Below are 25748 nucleotides of genomic sequence, written 5' to 3' on the forward strand. Positions count from 1 at the left end.
AAATCGATGTTTCATGTCCATATATGTATTTGTTTGATACTGCTCTTGTCTATCCCTTTAACTCAGTGGTTCTCAACTGGTTTTGCTTCAGGACACAGATTTTACATTGGACATCAAGTGTCGACCTGCCATAGATTAAACATAACCTGTATTTAATGTATCTTCTGTTGCATTTCCTTTTATGTTGCACAGTTTTGTTCATGGTTTTCCAGTACAAGGACATCAAGTGACATTATTTTTGTTGTTGATGTCAACGTTTGACTTTCAGCATACAACTGAATAACACAGACTGCATGACTATGATAAATGAATACCGCAAGAGTCAGATTAACATACAGGTGCGAAGGGACTTCAACATTTCTAAATTGCACAAATAATAAATACATATACATATTTGTCTCTGGCTTGCTTTTGCTCGCATGTCAATGATTACTCCGTGTGTCAATGATGCCAAGATCTAATTTTATATTTAATTTAATCACTGAGAAGGTTTACCTGCAAAATTAGTAGCAACAAACATCACAAGCAGCCTCAAGAATGGACACAGAGTAGCTGTATAACACTTTTCCTTGAGCAGAATATTGCACTACAGATCGCTAAGTTTGTTCAAAGGGGAAAGCATGACGTGCATGGTTGCCAGATTGCACAAAATAAGTATAACATTAGATGGGATATTTCCAATTTGCGCAAGTATAAATCTCAAACTGGGAGTGTTGCTCTTATTTGGCAACCATGAGCATGTTATACGCTTGTGGAGACGCGTTAGGTCCCAATGCAAGTTAACTGAAATATCCAATGAAAAATAAAAACGCTTTTATGACAAATGAGCCGCGGGCCACATTAAACCATGTGCAGGGCATGATCCAGCCTGCAGGCTGTAAATTGCCCATGTCTGCTTTAGCTGTTTGCGAGATTATCATTAAATCTGCCTCAGCCGCCGAAATATCTTCAATGGGAGAACCATGGCATTGCTCTTTCCCTGCTGTCCGCGACCCAGTCCAAATAGACCAGTTGAGAAACACTGCTTTAACTCACACACAAACTCATGTCAGACCCCCTCGCCTCGCTTCTCTCTGACATTTTCTCCACTGCATTTGTGTGTGTGTGACGCAAGTTGACGAGTCTGACAGGCAGACAAGGAGGAAAGGAGATGCGCAAGCGCATGTGAGATTCTCCGTCCGATTGCATTTTTTTCTCAATACTGTAGATATGCAAATGTACATGGTATGATAACCGCCAATTTTCAAACCGTGGTATAACCGCTGCAACTCTACTAATGATTAATAGCTGTTTGTCATCTTAGGCTATGCGCTACTAAAATTGACTAGAAAAAACTTCTGTGCATAATCTAATTTATCAGTTTCCTGTCATCATTATTTTGTTAATTTATTTTAAGGGTCTGGGCAAGATGTAGTTCATGGTACTAACAGGATTGTTCAGAAGACATTTACTGTTAGAGATTGTTGTTGGTGTTTGCCTACACGGTGTCATGAAATAAAAGGAGACTTGTCAAGTTTTTATCAGGAAAATAATACTGTATTTCCATTTGCACTGAACTAAGCCACCCTGCTTCTGTTTTCTTCTCCACTGATTCTCAGAGGACTGTACTGTTGTTGCCATCTCTGTTGCTTTTAGAGTTTGGTTTTCAATATTTGATTGCCTTTGTCGTACTGCGTCTTAGCCAGTTTTCACTGGCTTTGCTGTGTAAACACACACAAAGGAATAAGAGAACTCACCTTATATGACCTCTCCCCACTCTCTCTTTCTCCTCCAAAGGTAAAATATCTTCCTGATCTTTTAAGTTCTTTTAAGTATCCTTACCAGGGCCTCAAAACTAATAGCTTTAAATGGGCCAGTTACGTGTGGCATTTTCAAAATCACCGCAAAAAAGTGCCAGTCACTGATCATTTATTCATCCTGGAAAGCTGATTAATGATTGAGGAACGATCACCAGGTGTCCCCATTAAATACTTAATTGCCTTTGCAATTAGATAAGGGATCAACCCATGACACTGTCTCACTCTGCACAAGACAGTAAGACAGTACTGGCCTTCAGACAGACTAGCAGTGCTTATAGATAATTAATGATTAATTACAAAATGTATGGCTCTGAAAATTGGCTCATTCAGGTTGTCAGGATTAGAGATTTTTGATGAATTGGCCTTATGCTGCGTTCCATTCAACTTGGAAAATGGGAGTTTCCAACTTCCTGCTCGGACTTAAATGGATAGTTCACCCAAAAATGAACATTCTTTCATCATTTACTCACCCTCATGCCATCCCAGATGTGTTTGACTTTATTTCTTCTGCAGAAAATGAACAAAGATTTTTAGAAGAATATCTCTGCTTTGATGGTCCTTACAATGCAAGTGAATGGTGACCTGAATGTTTAAGCTCCAAAAATCACGTAAAAGCCTTATAAAAGTAATCTATAAGACTCCAGTTGTTTAATCCATATCTTTAGAAGTGATACGATAGGTGTGGGTGAGAAATCGATCAATATTAAAAAGACTTGTTCACCCAAAAATGTTTATTATCTCATCATTTACTCACCCTCATACCATATAAGATGTGTATGACTTTTTTCAGATTTTTTGAAGAATATCTCAGCTCTGTAGGTCCGTACAATGCTAGTGAACGGTGATCTGGCCTTTTAAGGATCTAAAAAAAAAAAAGAGAGATAAAATCAGCATAAACATAATCCATCATACTCTTGTGGTTTAATCAATGTCTTATAAAGTGATCCAGTTTGAAATCATGATTGCCAAGGAGACTGCTGTCAAGATGTACTGTACAGTGAAAAAGGAGATATATTTTGGTTTGTTTTGACCCAAAACTAACTGGATCGGAAGACATTGATTAAACCACTGGTGTTTTATGCTGACTTTGTCTCTTTTTTAGAGCTTCAAAGGTCTGATCACCATTCAGTTGCATTGTAAGGGCCAACAGAGCTGAGACATTCTTCTAAAAATCTTCATTTGTGTTCTGCAGAAGTCATTCACATCTGTGATGGCAAAAGGGTGAGTAAATGATGAAATAATTTTTATTTTTGGGTGAATTATCCCTTCAAAGTTGAACTTCCAACTTGTAAACTCGTGCAAAGTTTCCAGGAGATGTGGGTGTGTGACTTCATGCGAACATGAACACAGTCATAGATACATAAACATTCATTTAAAAAAATACTGCATATAGATGAAGGCATCTTAGTAGACGAGTTATGGATTATAATGTTGGATGTTGGACATGCCTTAATACCTTCCTACTGTGGTAGACTGGCTGCAAAGGGCTGCAAAGGGCTGAAAAAGGGTTTTTCAGGTTTTGGACACTTGTAGTTCTCATTGCACATTAAGCTATCAAAGAAGAAAATATTTAAACATCAGTATACAGTATATGCTCATGTCCTCACAGTTTAGCCTTAAGTAAAGTGAAGTGAGTAAAGGATCTTGTATAAAGAACTATTTATCCTGTATAATGTAATAAGAAAAATGCTTCTTTGTCTACCAACAATGCTGACTACATGTTGTTTATTAAATAATGCCGTGAGAGATGTATCTTCTAGCGATGTGATCATGGCATTGGGTTTTAAACACATTCAATAATGCATCGGACAGTTTCAGATCACAAATCAGACAGCTCAAACGGTCTTTCTCTATCTGACTCTCCCACAACTCCATGACTCCAGGGATTAGTCCTTTATTTGCATAACCTTTGCTGTATTAACCAGACAGCAGATGCACAGTCATTATGTAATTCAATGTCAGTCAGATAAATAATTAAGTATGGCCTCTGCTGGAGTTTTTCCAAGATCTCAGTGTTCGTGGTATTTCACAATTGTGTCCTTTGTAGTTCATTACTATTTCAACATTTTTAATGCTTTGTGTCACTGTGTTTTGACATTCAAAACTAGTGCAGTATGACTTTCAGACTAGTGCAGTATGCATTAGTGTGTGTTGTTTGTGTAAATTATTAACCAAACCATCTGACCATCTCTTGGTAATTGAGATGCTCACACACCCATGACACTCTAAACGAGTTCACCTCAGGAAAATTAGCAGCAAAGCAGCAAAGCCAGAGATCTGGCATCAGCATTCAGTGGTCTTCCATGTAAAAGAGAATGAGGCTGAAAAAGCTAAGAGAGAGACATTAACTTGACCAACACCTGCTTTCATAATCCATGAAAATCAATTAGTGTCTATGGAGACTTGTTTGAAGGTTTCTTAATGAGAAGATGGATACTGATGAAGGGATAAGCAGTAACAGTGTTCTTTATTCTACCTGGGTGGTAATGGATGTGTAGGTGTGCATTATGGCAAACACAGAATTGAGTAAATGCTTCAGTTTATGATTGAGTGCAGTTGAGTGAAGTTCTGTTTGTACCAACTGTCACCAACAGGGGCCCCTCTAACTCTTAGTAGTTATTCTTGGTACGTGATCTTGGTTGTGCATGCACTAGAACGGAACATGTGTGACTAAAAATGCCAAGTATTTGCATTTTTATTTTTGCAATTAGGTTGAGAAGTCATTTAATCAAACTGTTTGAAATTACTCTTCTATTTTCTCTCTTTTTGATATCCTATTGTTGAGTTACAGGTGCATTTATAATTTTTTCCCCCATTCCACCCCACATTGATCTGTGAAGCCTATGTTGAAAGTAAATAACAAATAGTTAAAAATTAAAGTTAAAAAATAATCACAAACTAACATGCACTGAAACAAAGTGTGCTTCATGTGGTAACATCTGAAAAAGCTGGTTTGATTTAAGCCAAAAATATTATTTAACATGTCTGAATCAACCTGACTACATTAGGTTAAACCAACAAACCTAATTTTAAGCATTTGATCTGGTAGAAATAGGTCCTTAAAAGGATACACAATGCAAGTGAATGGTGACCAAAACTTTGAAGTTCCAAAAAGCATATAATGGCAGCTAATCCAGAAGTCTCCAGTGTTTAAATCCATATATTCAGAAGCGATAAGATTGATATGGGTGAGAAACAGATCAATATTCAAGTCCATTTTTACAATCAATCCCCACATTCACATTCTTGTTTTGTTTTTGGAGATTTGCGGTCTTCGTTCATATCGCCACCTACTTGGAAGGGAGGAGAATTTATATATATATAAAAAATATTGATTTAAATATTGATCTGTTTCTCACCCACACCTATCATATAGCTTCTGAAGACATGGATTTAACTACTGGAGTCTTTTGGTTTACCTGCTTTTTTTTACGCTGCCTTTGTGCTTTTTGGAGCTTAAATTTTTGGTACCCATACACTTGCATTGTAAGGACCAACAGAGCTGAGATATTATACTAAGACCCTGTTTGTACCTGGTATTAAGGTGCATTTTAAGTGATCCAATCACATGTGGTTAGCCCTATATACAGGTCTAAACGGGGTTTATACTAGTTTGTTATCAGATCACAAAAACCACATATGAATGTGATCAAAAACGTATGTGACCAGATCACATTTTGAGGTATAAATGCTAATCCGTTCTGTATGCGTCCCAGCAGCAGTGAAGAGCCACCCCTCCCCTGTCAATCAACTGCTGCGCTAAAACAAGAGTTTAAACGTTGCTGAGTAATTTGAAATCAGTCGTTCATTACTTTGCCGAGCGGCTTTAAAAGGAAATAACCCTCTGATCGGAAAATGTAAAAAAATCTGATTCATACACAATCACGTGAGCTTCACAGATCGTCTTCAGTGTGTTTGATATTAACACATAGGACAAGCACGAACACCTGAAGCTCCTTTAATACAGGTAATCCACTAAAAATAATGGATAACTCTGCTTAACATATTGCGTTTGTGCTTAGTTTAAATTTCAACCACATCTGAGCAATTTCTTTGTCTTTTCTGGCTTTGTAGTGCTTTATTATCATGCAGTAACACAGTGACATAGCAATTGATGTACAGTTGAAGTCTGAAGTTTACATACACTTAGGTTGAAGTCATTATAACTCATATTTTTTAACCACTCCACAGATTTAATATTAGCAAACTATAGTTTTGGAAAAAGTCTACTTAGTGCATGACACGAGTAATTTTTCCAACAATTCATTACAGGCAGATTATTTCCCTTTTAATTAACTATATCACAATTCCAGTGGGTCGGAAGTTTACATACACTAAGTTAACTTTGCCTTTAAGCAGCTTGGAAAATTCCAGAAAATTATTTCAAGCCTTTAGACAATTAGCTTCTGATAGAAGGTGTACTGAATTGGAGGTGTACCTGTGGATGTATTTTAAGGCCTACCTTCAAACTAGTAATGAGATGCATTCAGAAATTAGATGCATTCTGTCTCCTAGAGATTAATGTAGTTTGGTGTGAAAAGTGCAAATCAATCCCAGAACAACAGCAAAGGACCTTGTGAAGATGCTGGAGGAAACGGGTAGACAAGTATCTATATCCACAGTAAAACGAGTCCTATATCAACATAACCTGTATGGCTGCTAAGCAAGGAAGAAGCCACTGCTCCAAAACTGCCATAAAAAAGCCAGACTACAGATTGCAAGTGCACATGGGGACAAAATTGTTATTTTTAGAGAAATGTCGTTTGGTCTAATGAAACACAAATTGAAATGTTTGGCATAATGTCCATCGTTATGTTTGGAGGAAAAAGGGTGAGGCTTGAAATCCGAAGAATACCATCCCAACAGTGAAGCATGGGGGCGGCAGGATCATGTTGTGTGGGTGCTTTGCTGCAGGAGGGACTGGTGAACTTCACAAAATAGAATCATGAGGAAGGACAATTATGTGGATATATTGAAGCAACATCTCAAGACACCAGACAGGAATGTGAAGCTTGGTCGCAAATGGGTGTTCCAAATGTACAATGACCCCAAGCACACCACACAAGTTCTGGCAAAATAGCTTAAGGACAACAAAGTCAAGGTATTGGAGTGGTCATCACAAAGCCTTGATCTCAATCCGCTAGAAAAATTTGTGGGCAAATCTGAAAAACCTGCAGTCAATGAGGCCTACAAACCTGACTCAGTTACACCAGTTCTGTCTGGAGGAATGGGCCAGAATTCCAACAACTTATTGTGAGAAGCTTGTGGAAGGCTACCCAAAATGACTGACCAGAGTTAAACAATTTAAAGGCAATGCTACCAAATACTAACAAAGTGTGTGTAAACTTCTGACCCACTGGGATCCCAGAACACTGGGAATGTGATGAAAGAAATAAAAGCTGAAATAAATCAATTCTCTCTTCTATTATTCTGATATTTCACATTCTTAAAACAAAGTAGTGATCCTAACTGACCTAAGACAGGAAATGTTTTCTCTGATGAAATGTAAGGAATTGTGAAAAACTGAGTTTAAATGAATTTGGCTAAGGTGTATGTAAACTTCTGACATCAACTGTATATCATCATGAAACAGATACCCTCCCCTCCAAATCACAGGTGGTCACAGGAGATGCACTTATGTGACCAGTGTATGGTTGCACCAATTGTGCGTAAGTTCTCACGTAGGTTAGGACATAAAGTTCACACTAAGGGCTTAGTAACTAATAGTTGGTTTGTAAATAACGGTTAGGACAGTGCTTAATTTGGTTTCACCACCTGTTCTTAAGGCAAGACTTAACTAGTAGGTCGTAAGCTTTCCTTAAAGTAATACGTAGTCGCATAATAGGATGTTTACCTGAATTTATCCAATAAGCAGCCTTCAAATTTGTACACAGAAGTATTAAAAAGCTGTGCATTTCAGTTTTATCTCATTACGGTTGATGTTCAAACCTTGTAACCTGTAAATGTCGGCTTTAATAAATTAAATCCCCATTAAAATACAATATGTAATTAAAGTAGCTATTTGATAAATAGTATATTTGCACTGTGTAAATAACAATAAATTGAACTGTATCTAAAATAAATAAGGGGTGATATATAAATTCTAATACAACAGACTGAAAAAATAGACATTTATTCATTTTAATAAACTTGACACCGGGCAACGCATCCTGAAAACTGCACCGTTAGATACGTTTTTGCTGAAGAGCCCCTTAAAAGTAAATTTTATTTTTTCTCTCTCGTAAATGTAAACGAGTGTAAATGTCAACATCATCATATATGTTGAAAGGATTGAAGCCTGTCACGCAAAACATAAGCTCATTGATGTCATTAATTGAGTCTGCTTTCTTATTCCATCCATTACTCCTGGTCGGAGGCTTCCGTAAATATTTAGTTTATACAGAGGGTTACCTAAATTTAGTGGTGCAGCGCTCAAATATTTAGTAGAGATGGGCATTCATCAATAATTTGGTATTCGAATATTTAAGCTCTTAAAAAACGAATATTCTAATATTCTATTATTTAAATGAAAAGAGATGTTATAAAATATTTTGTTTAGTCATAAATTTTGCTTCACCATTAAAAAAAACAAGCTTCTAATTATATTCAAAACAAACTTATATCATGTCCTTTGTGTGTGTTTTTTTTTTATATATTTAAACTAGCAATGCGTGAAAACCAAATAAGAATAGAATGAAAGCATTTAAGCTCACGCAAAGCGAAGAAAATGAAATGAAGTAGACTGATGCGGTTAATGTACAGGACGACTAAAAACACTCACCATGTTTATATTGTATCTCATGTCATGTTTTTGTTGAGAAAAACAAGCATATCCACATGCTCAGTAAACTATACTCATTTATACACAACAGTTAAATGATGGAATGTCCCTTACCTCAGCTAGCAAAGTCTTTCTCAGATTTCTCAGAAGGTGTGTCTATCCTTATGAGGACTCTCCATAGACATAATGATTTTAACACTGTGCGGACTATAGATTCTATCCCCTAAACCTAACACAACCCCTAAACCTAACCCTCACAAAAAACTTTTTTTACTTCATTTTTACATTTTCAAAAAAACATTGTTTAGTATGTTTTTTAATTGTTTTAAGCAATTTGAATTATGGGGACAATAGAAATGTCCTCATAAACCACATTTATAGCATAATACCCTTGTAATTACCAGTTTGTAACGTAAAAAAACCCCGCCCCCACACACAAACATGCACGCACACACATACACACAGTTACTTTATTCTGTCCAACTCTGCATTGCTGTGGGAACGTCACATTGTGCCGTCTCTGTCCCCTTTGACAGAGCAATCTGTTTCACCCACTCTCCTCCCTTTTTCACTCTTTCCCTCACTTTCTTTCTAACTCTTTTCCTGTCTCTTCTTCTTATTCTTCTTACTCCTTCCCTATATGTCAAACATAGACATGTCTTTGTTATTTGGGGTCTATACAGCTGAGAGCTTAAGTGAGTGATGCCTAAAATCACATGCATTTAGATCTCTTGCAGGTCCATGTGTTGCGATAAACCCCTTTCCCCTTTGTACATACAGTATGCTGCACAGTGTGTTCTATTCGCAGTAATTACACCCATTAGATTGCTCAGTGAGATCACACACCTCTCGTTAGACTGTTCCTCTGGCTATGTGTGAATATAGTGTGTTTGACTGGTTGTGTATATGAGAAAAATGATGTATGAAAGGCTGTGTGTGGGGGGATGTGGATGACGGGCTCTCTGAAAGTAAAGCCTGTCTTCATTTTATGCTTTTTGTTTTGTAAGGCATCTACTGCAAAAGCAATCTGTCTGTATTGCTATGCAGATGAAGCAAATACAGCAATAATTTATAGAGGGTTTCAAGCAAACTCATTTCAGTCAACAGTATAGAGTAAACAGTAACAGTAAATCTGCAATTAATGGCCAGTACTAGACAATCAGGTGTCTACAAGGGCTATTTTGCATTTATTTAACTTGTGTTGTTATTGAGCTGTTGTCAGATTTATTCATGGTAGCATCTGGCATTACATTAGTATGTTTTTCAATCTTGTGCTTTACTGATTTTTGCCCAAGGAAACCAAGTGTTTTAATCTTTGACTTCCCAGAGCAGTCTAGCCAAACAGCCGGAGTGATATGAAGAATCGTGTATTGAATTTCTCTGATCAGATATCAGAGAGTCTCAGCCATTGGTTAAAAGTAATCTTCTGATTTCTGGGTTGTCATTCTTTAATTAAATATACTGGAGAGAATGTCCGACATGAGAGAAGGATTGAGAAGGAGTGAGTTAGAGAGAAACAGAGATAAAGAGTGAGTAAGAAATAGGTCTCAGGGGAGAGATGATATGGTTATGCAAGGTCAAAAAACAGGTAATTTAAGAAGTGCCCAAGGCAATAAATGTGTGTGTGTGTGTGTGTGTGTGTGTGTGTGTGTGTGTGTGTGTGAGGGTGAATTTACTTAGCTAGAAGTTATCTAAATCTGACAAAACCTCCCTTAAGGGTCATCTAAGGATGTGAATTCTGCAGTTCCACGAAGTGCAACTCGCATAGTTTTCCATTACATTTAACCCAAATCATTATCAAAGGACAAAGATTATTTACTCTAGCCATCACTTTATATACCCTGCCTACACATTTCAGCTACAATTATGTTGTTTGTGCTTTGACTACTTAAATGAAAGACCTATTTAAGACTACATAGAGAAATTGCGTAATAAACATCGCCATTTCTAATCGTTCAGTTTGCACACTTACACCAGTTTCATACACTAACCTGAAAACTCATCAACGATGCTGTTCATTCTTGAAGTAATGAAAGCTTCACTGCCTTCTGCTGCGCTGCATCAGCTTGTCCACTGTGTGTGATACCGGTGCTTTTCCTTCCCGTGACCTGGCTTCAGGAAATGTTATATCACCCTCTTGTGGTCTCCCAACGCTATTATGCCACACTATTAATCAGAAGGCAAACTGAGTGAACTGGACAGCATGCAAATTAGCCTTCTAATTGAAATGTCTGCTAATTTTAATATATCCCTGCCTCAAAAATATACATAAAATAACGTGCCATTTAAAAAATTACCTTTTTTTTACTGTAGCATTTTTATATTATTTTCCTATTATTTTCTATAATTTTTAGTGTCGCAAAGCTTAATAAATCTCCCAATACTTCTGTCTTCATTTCAATTAAATTATGAAAACAAGACAGTGGTTTTCATTACTGTGAAGGATCACACATTCTGCTCCCAGATGGTTTTGCACTCATTTCTTCCCAGACATACTAACAGGCACTCTAATTTACCTCTTTCCCACTAGGTTGCCATAGTGATTTGAAATAAGTAAAACTGCATAAAAAAGATGTATCTAATGTATGGCATCTTTCACAAAGCTCTCGAGAACATTACTGCATTTAGTGCTGTGAAAAGATTGTCATGATTGTGTCACTCAGTGTTGCTATGATTAAAAATTAGGACAAGTTCATCATGTCCATGCCTCAAACAAGAGTTCTTATTAAGATAAGATAATAAAATGATGAATACAAGGAAATCTGGTGTTATTAAACTGTATTTTTTTTTACAAAATACAGTTTGTATTTTTAGTAGTAATAGTAGACATGAACACATTTGACATCAATGTATATAACATGAAAGAAGAAAATATCTTTATCATTGTTTAATGAGGTGCATCCAAAATTGAAAATTCTTCCATTATTGACTCACCCTCATGTTATTCCTAACTTGAATGATTTTCTGTGGATCACATGAAGATGTTATGAAGAATGCTAGAAACTTGCAATGAAAGTGAATGGTGACTGAGGCTAACATCTTCTTTTGTGTTCTATGTAGGGATGTCATAAAATATCGATATATCGATTATTGATCGGCACGTTATTTAATCGATATGTTTTTGAGGCATCAATATTTTTAAATTAGCTGAAATTTAAATTAGAAATCCAATTTACATGCTTTCCAATTGTCTCAGTTGGCCTATGTTTAACTGTCTGGCGTAATAGCATTGAGAGACCACATGAGGGCGATATAACATGTCTCTCTCTCTCTCACACACACACACACACACACACACACACACACACACACACACACACACACACACACACACATTGTGTTTTCATGTTTTATGGGGACTTTCCATAGACATAATTATTTTTATACTGTACAAACTATATATTCCTCATAGAAAACATTTTTGTTTATAGAAATGCATTTTTACATATACATAATTTCAAAAAACATAATTTAGTATGATTTATAAGCTGTTTTCCTGATGGGGGCCGACAAAATGTCCCCACAAAGTCAAAAATGTTGTTTTTTACTATCCTTATGGGGACATTTGGTCCCCACAAAGTGATAAATACACGCTCACACACACACACATACATACATACATACACACACACAAACATGTTGGTGTGGCTATCCTTATGAGGACACTCCATAGACATAATGTTAATTATTCTAACTAACCCTAGCCCTAAACAATAATAATTTTATATTATTTTTATACTGTACAAATTATAGATTCTATGCCCTAACCCTACCCTAAACCTAACCCTCACAAAAAACTTTCTGCATTTTTACATTTTCAAAAAACATAGTAGGTTTTATAAGCAATTTGAATTATAGAGACACTAGAAATGTCCTCATAAACCACATTTTGATGGTAGTCCAAAGTTATGAAGGTTCTTGTACATCTTCAAGAATGAACAAAGTGACGTTTATGAGTTTGCTGCAGGTTAGTAAAACTGTGCAAACTGAACGATTCGAAATGGTGACGTTTATTATGCAATTTCTCTGAAAGTGCAGTATCCTTTAAGAGGTCTTTCATTCAAACTGTCAAACCACAAAACAATGTACTTGAAACTGGAAATAAGCTCTATGAAAGAGAGTACATGTTCACAATAGATCATCCAGTGATGGCTAGAGGAAATAATCTTTGTCCTTTGATAATGAATTGGGTCGAATTTTATGGAAAACTACGTGACTGGCGCTCCATTGCACTTCAGAATGTTGACACTGAGCATTGGCGTTATGTGCGTACCTTTGTAGAAAATAAATAATTATTTAAGATACGCCATGTCATCTGCCAGACATGTCTGTGTGCAACCCCCTTTAATTAACCCTGCTGCTAACAGTTGACCAAAGTTGTGTTGAGAAATATATTTGAAGAGGCAAAGACTACTGTGCAATAAGCAGCCCTGTTTATATCTGAAAAAATTACGATATTGATAATCATCTGGAAAATCAACAATACTGGCCCTTTAAGATTGCATAGAAATGGACTACATTCCCCACTTAACATCATTTTTCATGGAGTTTCATGTTTGTTCTTGTCCTAAGGCGCAATGTATTAGTGTTTGTGTGTGCATGAACAGGTTAGCTGATCATAGAGTGCTGTTGAGTGAGCATCTCTCCATACTCCCACACTGTGGGGAGCTGAGAGAGATGCTGCTGGCCCTTTCGTCTTTTCACCTCATTTTACATCACACAAGGGTGCTCTCTCTCTCTCTCTCTCTCACTCTCTCTCTCTCTCACACACACACACACACACACACACACACACACACACACACACACACACACACACACTCAAAAGGCAAGCAGAATGTTTTTGTTTTATTGCCTGTTGTTGCAAAGTTTCATTGGTTAAATCCTATATGACACAAATGCTATCCATTCCTCTAGGTGGCAGTATAGATTATGCATGGTCAATAACCCTCCCTTGAGTCATATATGTTTTTTTAACACCCTGCACACAAATTTGACAGTGGCTGTGTCTCATTTGGAAGGCTGCAGTATACTGAGCATCCTCCTTTAAACAAGCCTTGTTTAAACGAGACAGTCTTCGTAGGACAAACGGAAACAGATCATAACGTTGTTGCTATGACAGCACGCCACTCTTTAACAAGCGCGGGCGCTTTGTGAGAAGGGAACAAAGTGCCTTTAGAAGGGAATGTATGAGGTACATTTTAGGAGAGTAATAATGATGTAAAGAGAAAAGAAAATAGATTTTACAGGTGTACTTTTAGTCTAATCATTTATTTTAATTATATATTAATATAATTATGCATATTATATACTCTGCACCCATCTACTGAGGTACTTCAACTTGGGAATTAACATTCCTTGCGTTTGAACATCATATTAACGTGCAAATTGGCGTAATGTTTTTTTTAGACATTTCCATTGAAGCAAAGAATTGTGGGTCACTTCAAGCATCCTCCAAATTCCTGTGAAAGAAGGTTGCATTCGAAGGCTGCGTTCGAAGTGTCCTACTCACTTTTCTGAAACGAGACATCCTCGATGACATATGCGGCTGACAAATGCGACCTCCGGAGGATGCATCCTTCCAAACGAGACACAGCCAATCTGTTAACAAGACTGCAAACAGATTTTAGTATATTATGGCATATACAGTATAAGCTACTGTAGTTTTTTTATTTTTATAAACCCTACAAAAACAAATGAATGAAGCATTAAGCATTTAAAGCCATGTGTAGACTTATCACGGTTATCTTATAATCAACATGTGTTTGTTTTTCATTATAAAATGGATAGTTCTGACCATTTTGATTGATGGAGCCATGTTCAAAACTATTGCAAAATGGTGGTAAATGCACACCTGTGACTGTCTTAAAGGGGTCATTACATGCCTTTTTATTATTTTAATATGTTCCTTGAGGGTCACTTATAATATAAGTAAAGAAGTTTGCACAAAAAAAGAGTCATATATTTGTAAAAACATGATAATTTTCCACCCACATTCTGACCCTCTGTCAGAAACGCTCTGTTGTGGTGCTACTTCTCTTTGAAAGGCCTGTTCACACCAAACCCATTTTTGTGTGATTGTTTGTACCAAACAAGTTTTTGAATGGTAACAATGGATTCCGACGGCGCTATTCGGAGCGGATCTGACAAATCGTGTGCTGACAATCCGAATTTACATAGAGTGTCCTTTTTTTTTCCCTTCTTCTTTGGACACTGACAGCTATGAAAACTGACTGACAAATGATGAAAGAGATTTTTTCACTGCAGCTGCTCAATCCAGCGCGTTGGTGGTGCTAATCAACTGGCAAACACCGATATTGGACATGCAACAGATACACAGAAAATGATATACTTAAAAATAAATAGTAGCAGTTCATGAACCCTTTGAACTGAAAACATAAACCCGGTCTGTTTTTGAAAGTTTGCTTATGTTTTTTTTGTCTTAATGTACATTAATTAATATGCATATAAATGTCCCTGTATATTCTCATGTCATTAAAAATAGCAGCGAGATTCAGCAATTAATTTGCACTATATATGGAGTGGTGGTGGCGTAGTGGGCTAAAGCACATAACTGGTAATCAGAAGGTCACTGGTTCGACCCCCACAGCCTCCACCATTGTGTTCTTGAGCAAGGCATTTAACTCCAGGTTGCTCCGAGGGGATTGTCCCTGTAATAAGTGCACTGTAAGTTGCTTTGGATAAAAGCGTCAGCCAAATGCATACATTTGATGTAAATGCAATAAGCTCATAGTAAAATATGCTATAAAGCGATTTGTTAAATGTAATGTTTTAGACAAAAGAATTACAGAACCACACTGCTATTTTATTGCAAGGACAATATAACAAAGTATTGCAGTAATATTAATAAAGAAAAGACCGTGAGCATTGTTTAAATTAAATTTTAATCATTGTAAAATCACTGTCACAAATGGCCTAGAGTGGTTTATTGCTTTTACACTGCAAAAAATCATTTTCTTAATAAGTATTTTTGTTTTGTTTTCCAATAAAAAATATCTTAATATTCTTAAAACAAGATATATTTGCTTGACAATCAAAATGGCACAAGATATTAAGTCTTGTTTTCAGAGAAATCTGACAACATTTTGTAAACTTCATGCTTAAAACAGGAAAAAAGTCTGCAAATGGGGCAAGAAAAATAAACTTGTTTTCCTTTTGAATTAAGTTTATTTTTCTTACCCCATTGGCAAATAGTTTTTCTTATTTTAAGCATGCATACACCTCACTAAATAGGTACAGTTGAAGTCAGAAGTTTACATACACATTAGCCAAATACATTTAAACCTCTGTATTTTTTAATCATAGAAAACATTCCCTGTCTTTTGTCAGTTAGGATCACTTCTTTATTTTAAGAATGTGAAATGTCAGAATAATAGAAGAGAGAATTATTTATTTCAGCTTTTATTTCTTTCATCACATTCCCTGTGTGTCAGAAGTTTGCATACAATTTGTTAGTATTTGGTAGCATTGCATTTAAATTGTTTAACTTCAGTCAATCTTTTTGGGTAGCCTTCCACAAGCTTCTCACAATAAGTTGCTGGAATTTTGACCCATGAGGTCAGGGCTTTGTGATAGCCTCTCCAATACCTTAACTTTGTTGTCCTTAAGCTATTTTGCCACAACTTTGTCCATTTTGAATGCCCATTTGCGACCAAGCTTCACATTCCTGTCTGGTGTCTTGAGATGTTGCTTCAATATATCCACATAATTGTCCTTCCTCATGATATCATCTATTTTGTGAAATGCACGGCTTTCAAACATCATCCTTTTTCTTCCAAACATAATGATGGTCATTATGTCCAAACAGTTCAATTTTTATTTAATTTGACCAGAGGACATTTCTCCAGAAATTAAGATATTTTTCTCCATGTGCACTTGCAATCTGTAGTCTGTTTTTGTATGGTGGTTTTGGAGCAGTGGCTTCTTCCTTGCTGAGCAGCCTTTCAGGTTATGTCGATATAGGACTCATTTTTACTGTGGATATAGATACTTGTCTACATGTTTCTTCCAGCATCTTCATAAAGTTCTTTGCTGTTGTTCTGGGATTGATTTGCACTTTTCACACTAAACCACGTTAAACTCTAGGAGACAAAATGCGTCTCCTTCCTGAGCGGAATGATGGCTGCATGGTCCCATGGTGTTTATACTTGCGTACTTTTGTGTGTACAGATGAACATGGTACCTTCAGGCATTTGGAAATTGCTCCTAAGTATGAACCAGACTTGTGGGGGTTCACAATTCTTTTTTTCTGAGGTCTTGGTGGATTTCTTTAGATTTTTCCATGATGTCATGCAAAGAGGCACTGAGTTTGAAGGTAGGCCTTAAAATATATCCTCCAATTCAGTACACCTCCTATCAGAACTAATTGGCTTATTATCCAATTACAGTTTCGCCTTCCAAAACGGTCAGAAATCTAGGAGTAACCATTGATGATGAGCTAAATTTCACAGACCACATCTCAAAGACTGCAAGATCATGTAGATTTACACTCTACAATATCAGGAAGATAAGACCTTTCCTCTCTGTACATGCCACACAACTGCTCGTTCAGTCACTTGTCATAACTAGACTGGACTACTGTAACATTCTCATTGCAAGCCTCCCTGCATGTGCTATTAGTCCTCTCCAAATGATCCAGAATGCAGCAGCACGTCTGGTCTTTAATGAACCTAAGAGAGCACATGTTACACCACTCTTTGTTTCTCTCCACTGGCTGCCGGTTCATGCACGTACTAAATTCAAGCCCCTGATGCTGGCATACAAAACAGTCACTGGGTCTGCTCCAGCATACCTAAAAACATTTATGCAGAGCTACGTTCCCACCAGAAGCCTGCGGTCGGCTAAGGAACGTTGCCTTGTCATACCAAAACAAAGAGGCGCCAAAACACTTTCCCGGACTTTCAGTTTCATCATACCATGGTGGTGGAATGACCTTCCCAACTCAATCCGGGAAGCTAACTCACTCTCTGTCTTCAAAAAACGGCTAATAACACATCTTTTCCAAAAGCACTTAACCGGTCACAAAAAAAAATACAAAAATAAAAACAATTATTTACATTTCTTGTGCACTCAAATCTGTTTTGTATACTATTCTGATGAAAGTGAAACTTTGTAGTATGGCACTTTTCGTACCACTGTCTCCTTAAGATGATTCGCTTATGTTTTCCTCTTTTGTAAGTAGCTTTGGATAAAAGCGTCTGCCAAATAAATAAATGTAAATGTAAACATTATTGTCTAAAGGCTTGATATCATTTTCTGGAATTTTCCAAGCTGCTTAAAGGCACAGTAAACTTAGTGTATGTAAACTTCCGACCAACTAGAATTGTGATATAGTCAATTAAAAGTGAAACAATCTGTCTGTAAACAATTGTTTACTCTTTATAACATGATAATGCTCTAATTACTCATGTCATGCGCAAAGTTGATGTCCTACACAACTTGCCAAAACTATAGTTTGCTAATATGAAATCTGTGGAGTGGTTAAAAAACATACACCTAAATGAATGTGAACTTCTGACTTCAACTGTAGATTTAGACAAACTATCTTGTTCTATATATTTTTACTAGAAAACGAGAAAAAAATATATATATTTTTTGCAGTGTATAAAATGGTCACAACAGCAAAATGTTAGAAGATACCGGTGTTAAAATGAGAGTATCATTTATTAAAATAAATAATCGGAATGAACCATTCTTTTGCTAAGTACTATAGTTGATTATCCTAACTGTAGGCTATTTATGGTTGTCAAGCAACATATCACTTGACACTTTAATTAGACTGTGCTGTAACAGGTGTGGATTGACCACCATTTTGCAATAGCTTTGAATGCGTCTCATTCAATCCGAATTTAGAGTCAGAACTATCTATTTTATAAAGAGAAACAAGCACTTGCCTTTGCAATTATAAAATAATCGTGATAAGTATTGCCTACAATCAGCTGTCAGTCACACCCAGTGATCCCTGTTAATTGAAGAATGATATAACACAAGGAGTATATAATTATTCAAGCTATGTATTCAAGCAAAATATGCTCATTAATCCCATTAGTTTAGTCAAGCGTTGATTTTATGGGTGTCTGGTAATAAATATGAGCTCAGGGACACTGACAGCATCCAGTATTATGTAATGGTGTCACTCTAAGGGTTATTGTTTATCAGTGGACTCTATTAATAGGGCAGATGTTGTTGTTTGGGAAATTGCCATGGTAATGAGTGAGAAAGGCGAAGGAAACACCCTGAACTAACTGTTAGATATTTTACACATATAGACAGGATCAACTGTTATCATCTTATATTATTGGTCAAGTAGCTTTGTGAAAGAAGATAACTGCTTTGATCTCCATGCCATTAACCTTAGTATGACATCTCAGTTTAAAAGCGTCCCCTACACATAACCCTTTTCCACCAAAATGGCAATAGTTAGCTGGATGGCCGTGTCCGAGCATAGAGTCCAAGATATTGTTGGCCACTCCACTGCTGCTTTTGCTTGGGTCTCTTGGCTCCCTGTAATCTTTTAAGTTTTCTATTTTCTTATGATTCGGCCAATGGTCCGATTGAAGCCGAGTGCATAATTTCTTGCCGTATCTTCGTTGACTTTTTCCTTTGCAATCTTTCAAATTTATCTCGGATCTCCATAGAGGATTTTGCAAGTAGAGCATTCGCTTCAACCTCGTTTTCTGAACACTTATGATGTCAGACTTTTTTGTGGTGTTTTTATTGATATTATAGAGTGAAAAAGTACTCCTTGCTGCAGACGGTAGCTTAAAAAGTTCTTAAATCAGAGCAAAAAGTCTAAAATTCATAACTTCATGGTATTAAATGTTACATGAGGGATTTGTTTCTCTGTGCGTTTAAGTCGTTTTAAAATGAAGAGTAATTTCTGAGCAGGAATACCCCCATACCAAATTTGCAGTCTATAGGACAAAATTTGTAGTGCCACCACCAGTTCAAAAACTCACTATTATTTTGTGCGTATCTTTTGAATAATTTGTCGTTGAACTTCTTTTTGCATGTAAATACACTCCTAATGATACAAACGGACCACTTCAATTAAAACTCATCCCATTACAGTGGCCGCCATCTTGGATTATGATATTTGTAGTTTATTCACTACTATTCCTGCCAGCTTTACCTGATTTGCCTAAAAAGTGGCACAAAATATTCTTCAGACTGATTCGCACAGAATGAATAATACCAAATTTAGATTTGAACACAGATTTAACGAGATGGAAGTGAAGCTATATCTTGGTTCATGTAATGTTTGGATGTATAAACCATATATAATTTTTCCCATATCAGCTATAATGCCTCTCTGGTACATAGATTTTTATCAAAAAGTTAAATATCTTTTGAACGCATTGTCAGATTTATAAGAAATTGGGAATGCATCATTGGCAGTGTGTCCTGAACGTACAAGAGCAGTTTGCAGATGGCGCCACCTATAATTCAAAAGATAAATCACACTTGTATGCTGACTCCAACATTGGTATGTCTTTTTGCCGTTCGTGAATCATGTCAACTGAGTGGCACGTATGTACATTTCTGTAAATGTATATATTATTGGCTAATCTAAGATAAGGGGTTTAGATTGCAGAATCATAAGGAGGTTCTTATAACAAAATAAAAAAATATATAAATGTTCCTTTTATTGAGTGTTTAGATTTAATGAACAAGTGTTTTTGATGTTTGGTGGTGATAACGTATATTTTATTCCAGAGCATTTTTTCGTTTAGATGGTTTAAAAAATTGTCTTAAAGTCTTAAATTAAGCTTCATAAAATCTGCAGAAACCCTGGGCTACTGTTGTTGTTTGGAAAATTACCTGGTGACAAAACATAATCACGCCCTCCACCCCCAACGTAATCGATTCCTGTGTAGAAACCAGCAAGCTGCTGCGTGTTGTTTATATTGTCAGCTGTAGTGTGTCAATTGGAAATATACATTTTAGATTTATATTTATATTTAGTCTCCCAAACATTTATTTTGCAAATAGAGTTGAATAGAAGAACAGGGAGCCCTGCAACAGATGGCATGGCCCCCACAGAGCCCCCCACAGAAAAACTGTGTCCAGGTGTACCTAGGAGAATTGGTGCTGTTTTAAAGGCAAAGGTGGTCACACCAAATATTGATTTAACTTAAAATAATTTGAACAATAGTTTACTGTAACAAGTACATGTGTCCGGCCATTCAGCCCATATGGTGTTTTTGCCACTTTTTACCCTCCCCTCCTCTCCAGGGTGGGGTGTGGCCGCCGCAGGGCCTTTTCCCCCTGAAAGAATAGGAATGGAAAAGGACACCTTCCCCGGCGCATTTTATGAGCATTTATAGGCCCCAGCTGAATAATTTTTCTATGGAGAGAAAAACCTAGGCTGGGCACAGCCTACTTCCATTTTTGGTAGATCTCCCATGGTTTGGCACATGATGTCTTGGGGCATCTGGGGAGGCTCCGTGCAGCCTGGGTGCATCTGTTCCTACGCTCATAGTAGCTTGCCTACACCTGCATCGGCAGTTCACGTGACCTGTTCAGTCATTGTGGCGTTTCGTATATGGGACCCCTAGTGTCACTTCATCTACACAACGTTGAGTGAGTGACAGAAGGAGAACGTCTCGTTTACTGTCGTAACTGATATTGCCTCCCTTTTATACCCTTATGTCAGGGGGAGTGGCATGCAAATTCAACTCACCAATTCTCATTGGCTTTTTCTCAAAGATCTGAAGGTGTTTCGGGTTCTCAAGATTGACCACTAGTGTCACTTCATTGACACAACGTCTCGTTCCCTCCATCAGGGAACAGAGGTTACGACAGTAACCGAGACGTTAACTCTGTGTCGTTCTCCTAGTGTGCTGTGTCCTGTCTGTGCACATTACTGGAGACATGGGCAGCAGTACACAGCAGTCTGAAGCTCAGAGCATCAAAATAACACTCTGATACAGCCCTGTAATTACCACACATCACAGGAACACACTGTGGACCAGTCAGCCACAGAACCAATGCACACATGTGGATCTTACACTTGTGGCAGCCAAAATGACAAAAACATGTTTGATGGCACACATAATGATCCAAATATTTAAAAAAAACATTAAAAACTGGGGCACCACTGAGGCCATTGGTCTGTGCAGTAATTGTTCTTTGATTTGTGGGGGTGGAAAAAAATTGGATCTGAGATTTGAAATTAGCTGCATTGGTGCTCATTCATATGCTAGTCACAGAAAGATTTAAACAATTAGCACAACTGATCCTGAAGAATGACAAGGTGTTTTAGTGGCTTTTTAAGAGGAATTGCAGCAGACACATGTTCTATAAATTTTATTGTAGAATTTTATTTTCCTATTTTAATTTTTTTTTATTCCCCATATCACAAGCCCCACCTTATTTCCTGTCTAGGTGTTGTTTATTAGGCTTAAGACAACTGGTTCACTAGAATAAGTATTTATTCTCATCATTCCCTTTACAGAGTCCATCTCGAATTGCATGTTGTCAGCAGTATTAATAATGTCGGTCTAGTTTAAAGCAGCTGCCTATATAAATACCTGCTGATGGAGCGCTATTTTTACTGCAGCAAATTACATAAAAATCTCAACAACGCTCTCATTGTCACCTGACATAAAGCAAATTTTAGACACGTTTATTGTGACACATGCATTTGCCCCCATTTTTTTTATAGGTTTATGCAAAACTTAAACTTGAAATGTGTCGTGGTTGTTTTATAGTTCATGTTAATATAATTTTGGGAACTTTAAAGGAGTGGATTTTGTTAAAAGCATCACTGGCAAAATACAGTATAGTGGCCTTTCTGTTGGCATATGCCTTAGCATCCCAAGCAGTACCACCAATCCCTATACTATGCCCTTCCTCACAAGTTATACGTTATTCAAGGACCCGTAAGCAGTTGCGGAACACAGATGATCGCTTTGTGGTCATATCACGTAACCCCCCCCCGCCCCCCCACACTTCCCCCGGTCAGACGATCTGTTCGTGCTCAAGGCTCCTTCAGCTTACCTAACTAAAACAGCTTACCTAACTAAAAACACTTGCCAATTAAAACTTTCCAAGTCTCAAAGTTTGAGACATATATACCATTACGTCATCTAATTAACAAATAGAAACTTATGCAAACATAATCATCAGTAAATATCCACATCACATATTATTTCAAATATAATATACCATTACTCTAATAATTTTTTATTTTTTATTTTTTTTACAAATGATTGCATTTAGGCTCCTACAGGGAGAGAAAAAGAGAGTCAGATACTTTGGAGCTTAGCTGAACATTACAAAGTAATAAATGCTGCTACTGAGAGAGGAAAATTATTCTTTTTGTGAACACTTTATTGGAAACATATTCCACTGTGGTTTCCATAGACACGGCAGGTTACCACATTTCATGGCATAATCTTTTAAGGTTTCCTGGTTTAATGAGCAACTTTGGGCAAATAGTAAGTCATAAAATCTTTACTGCTCCATTGATCAATATTGATTTGAGACCTACAGTTAATGTGCAAAGACTTAATGGAGAGCATGTGAATCCAACACTGCACAGTGTGGGTGCGTGTGATCTGATACTGAACTGTCATTTCACAGCTCCTGGCATTAAGAGGGGAAGAGGGCTGGAGGTTGTGGTTGAGGGGGTGTTGGCAGGTGGGATTTGACTTGCACAGTATGGACTCGAGAGGTGAGGAAAGGCTTTGCATGATTTCTCTGCCATGGATCTTAGTGTCAGGATGTTAACAAGCTCAGCAATAACAATCAGCTTTATTCAAAGGGGACACTTTCCCACAAAGAACTTTAGGTGATTCAAAGAATATTGGATAGGCACTGAGGAGTCATTTATTAGACTCCAATTAGAGTTTCAACACTCAAAACTGAGGTTAGTCGATTTGTAATGGATTTGAATGAGTTCAAAATAGTACCATTAGGGTCACAAACAATAGCTAATACACAAGAATTAATTACATGGATTTTCTTCTCTCATTTGGTCTTTCATTTGTCTCTTATTTGTGTGTGTGTTGGCAGTTTGATTGTATGTGTCTGCTTGTGAATGTGTGTACCTGCAGGTCTGTGGTGTGCTAAATACACCCCCCTTCACAGTTGCCCATATAACATCAATTAGAATAATTAAGACGATATAAAATCTCAATAAATAACTCTGGTCTTATTGTGCACGATGCATAGAGTTGGGAACTTCAGATTCTTATTCAGAACATTTTCGAACATATATTCTTCTGCCACTTCATGACTTTTATGAGACATATTATTTTGACTCAACAGCGTGAACAGTGTTGCCTGATTCCTGAACAACTGACCCTTATGAGCCGGCTCTTGTGAATCTACAGCGCCAAACATACAGTGTGACCAGAGTATTCTGATTCCCAAACGAATTACATTTATAAGCTGGTTGTTCTGACTCTACAACACAAACAGTGTAGCCTGATTCCTGAATTAATGACTCTTATGAGCCTGTTCTTTCAAATCTACAATGCCAAACTTACCGTGTAACCAGTGTAGTCTGATTCCCAAATGAATGACACTTATGAGCCAATTGTTCTGACTCTGCGCAACAGTGTGCCCGATTCCTTTATGAACTACTCTTATGAGGCTGTTCTTTACAATCTACAGTGCCAGTCATACAGTGAAACCACTGTAGTCTGATTCCCAAATGAATGACTCTTATGAGCAGGTTGTTCTTACGCTACTGCACGAACTGTGTTGCCCGATTCCTGGAAAACGACTCTTATGAGATGGTTCTTTCAAATCTACAATGCCAAAAATACCGTGTAACCAGTGTAGTCTGATTCCCAAATGAATGACTCTTATGAGGCGATTGTTCTGACTCTGCTGTGTAAACGGTGTAATCCAATTCCTGAACGTATGTCTCTTATGAATCTACAGTGCCATACATCGTTTGAGAATCAGACTACTCTGGTCACGCTGTATGTTTGGCGCTGTAGATTCACAAGAGCCAGATCATAATGGTCAGTTGTTTAGGAATCAGGCAAAAATGTTCGCCCTGTAGAGTAAAAATAATCTATCTAATAAGCGTCATTCATTTAGCAACTAGACTACACTTGTTACGCTGTATGTCTCGCACTGTGGATTTGTAAAAAAAGTCTCATAACAGTCATACAATTCAGGAATTGGATTATGAGCCGGTGTATGATTCGCAAAAGAATGACTCTTATGAGCTGGCTCTTTTGAATCTGCTGTGAAAACTGTGTAGCCCAATTCCTGAACGAATGACTATTATGAGCTTGTTCTTTCGAATCTACAGTGCCAGTCATACAGTGTAACCACTGTAGTCTGATTCCCAACCGAATGACTCTTATGAGCCCCAAATTAATGACTCATATGTGCTGGTTGTTCTGACTCTACAGCGTGAACAGTGTTGTCCAATTCCTGAACAAATGACTCTTATGAGCCAGTTCTTTCAAATCTACAATGCTAAACATACAGTGTAACCAGTGTAGTCTGATTCCCAAATTAATGACTCTTATGATTTTTTTTTTACTCTACTGCGTAAAAAGTGCAATCCAATTTCTGAACGTATGACTCTTATGAGCTGTTTTTTTCTAGTCTACAGCGTGAAACATACAGTGTAACAAGTGTAGTCTAGTTGCTAAATGAATGACTCTTATAAGACTGTTCTTTCGAATCTACAGTGTGAAACATACCATGCAACAAGTGTAGTCTAATTCTGAAATTATGAGCCGGTTGTTCGAACAGTGCTGCCCAATTCTTGAACAAATGACTCTTATGAGCCGGTTCTTTTGAATACAGTACCAAACATACAGTGTGGCCAGTGTGGCCTGATTCGTGAACAAATTACTCTTATCAGTTAAGTCAGTTCTTTTGAGTCTACATCACAACACTGTGCTATACACAGTATTACCTCCTGAATGAATGAAAGAGGAATCGATTCCTGTATTGTTAAATTCATTACGATTTTGAACATTATTCTTCAGACAAAAGGCTTGCATTCATAATCTTACATCAAATTGTAATTACTTGCTCTGCCTCTGAAATTACTTTCTACTGATGACATCAAGGCCATGTGGGCGGGGAAAATTATATTAACCAATAATATTATTGGCTAACGGTCCCACTGAATTTATTTTCCACTGAATAAAGAAGTAAACATATTTTAA

General features: G+C 37.1%; 1 protein-coding gene across 6 annotated transcripts in view; it reads left to right on the top strand.

Annotated features, from left to right (window-relative positions):
- The window catches only part of kcnab1a (potassium voltage-gated channel subfamily A regulatory beta subunit 1a), a 133178-nt gene that overhangs the window by 33054 nt on the left and 74376 nt on the right, over positions 1-25748 (top strand). The window contains exon 1 of one of the 6 annotated variants that reach the window (XM_052152247.1): positions 23240-23278. The exons of the other annotated variants lie outside the window; for them this stretch is intronic. The gene's annotated coding sequence lies outside the window, so the exon portion shown is untranslated. Of the gene's footprint in view, positions 1-23239; positions 23279-25748 lie in introns of those variants that run through there. 6 annotated transcript variants of the gene reach the window in all.

This window comes from Xyrauchen texanus, chromosome 21 (assembly GCF_025860055.1).
Source record: "Xyrauchen texanus isolate HMW12.3.18 chromosome 21, RBS_HiC_50CHRs, whole genome shotgun sequence".
NCBI lineage: Eukaryota > Metazoa > Chordata > Actinopteri > Cypriniformes > Catostomidae > Xyrauchen > Xyrauchen texanus.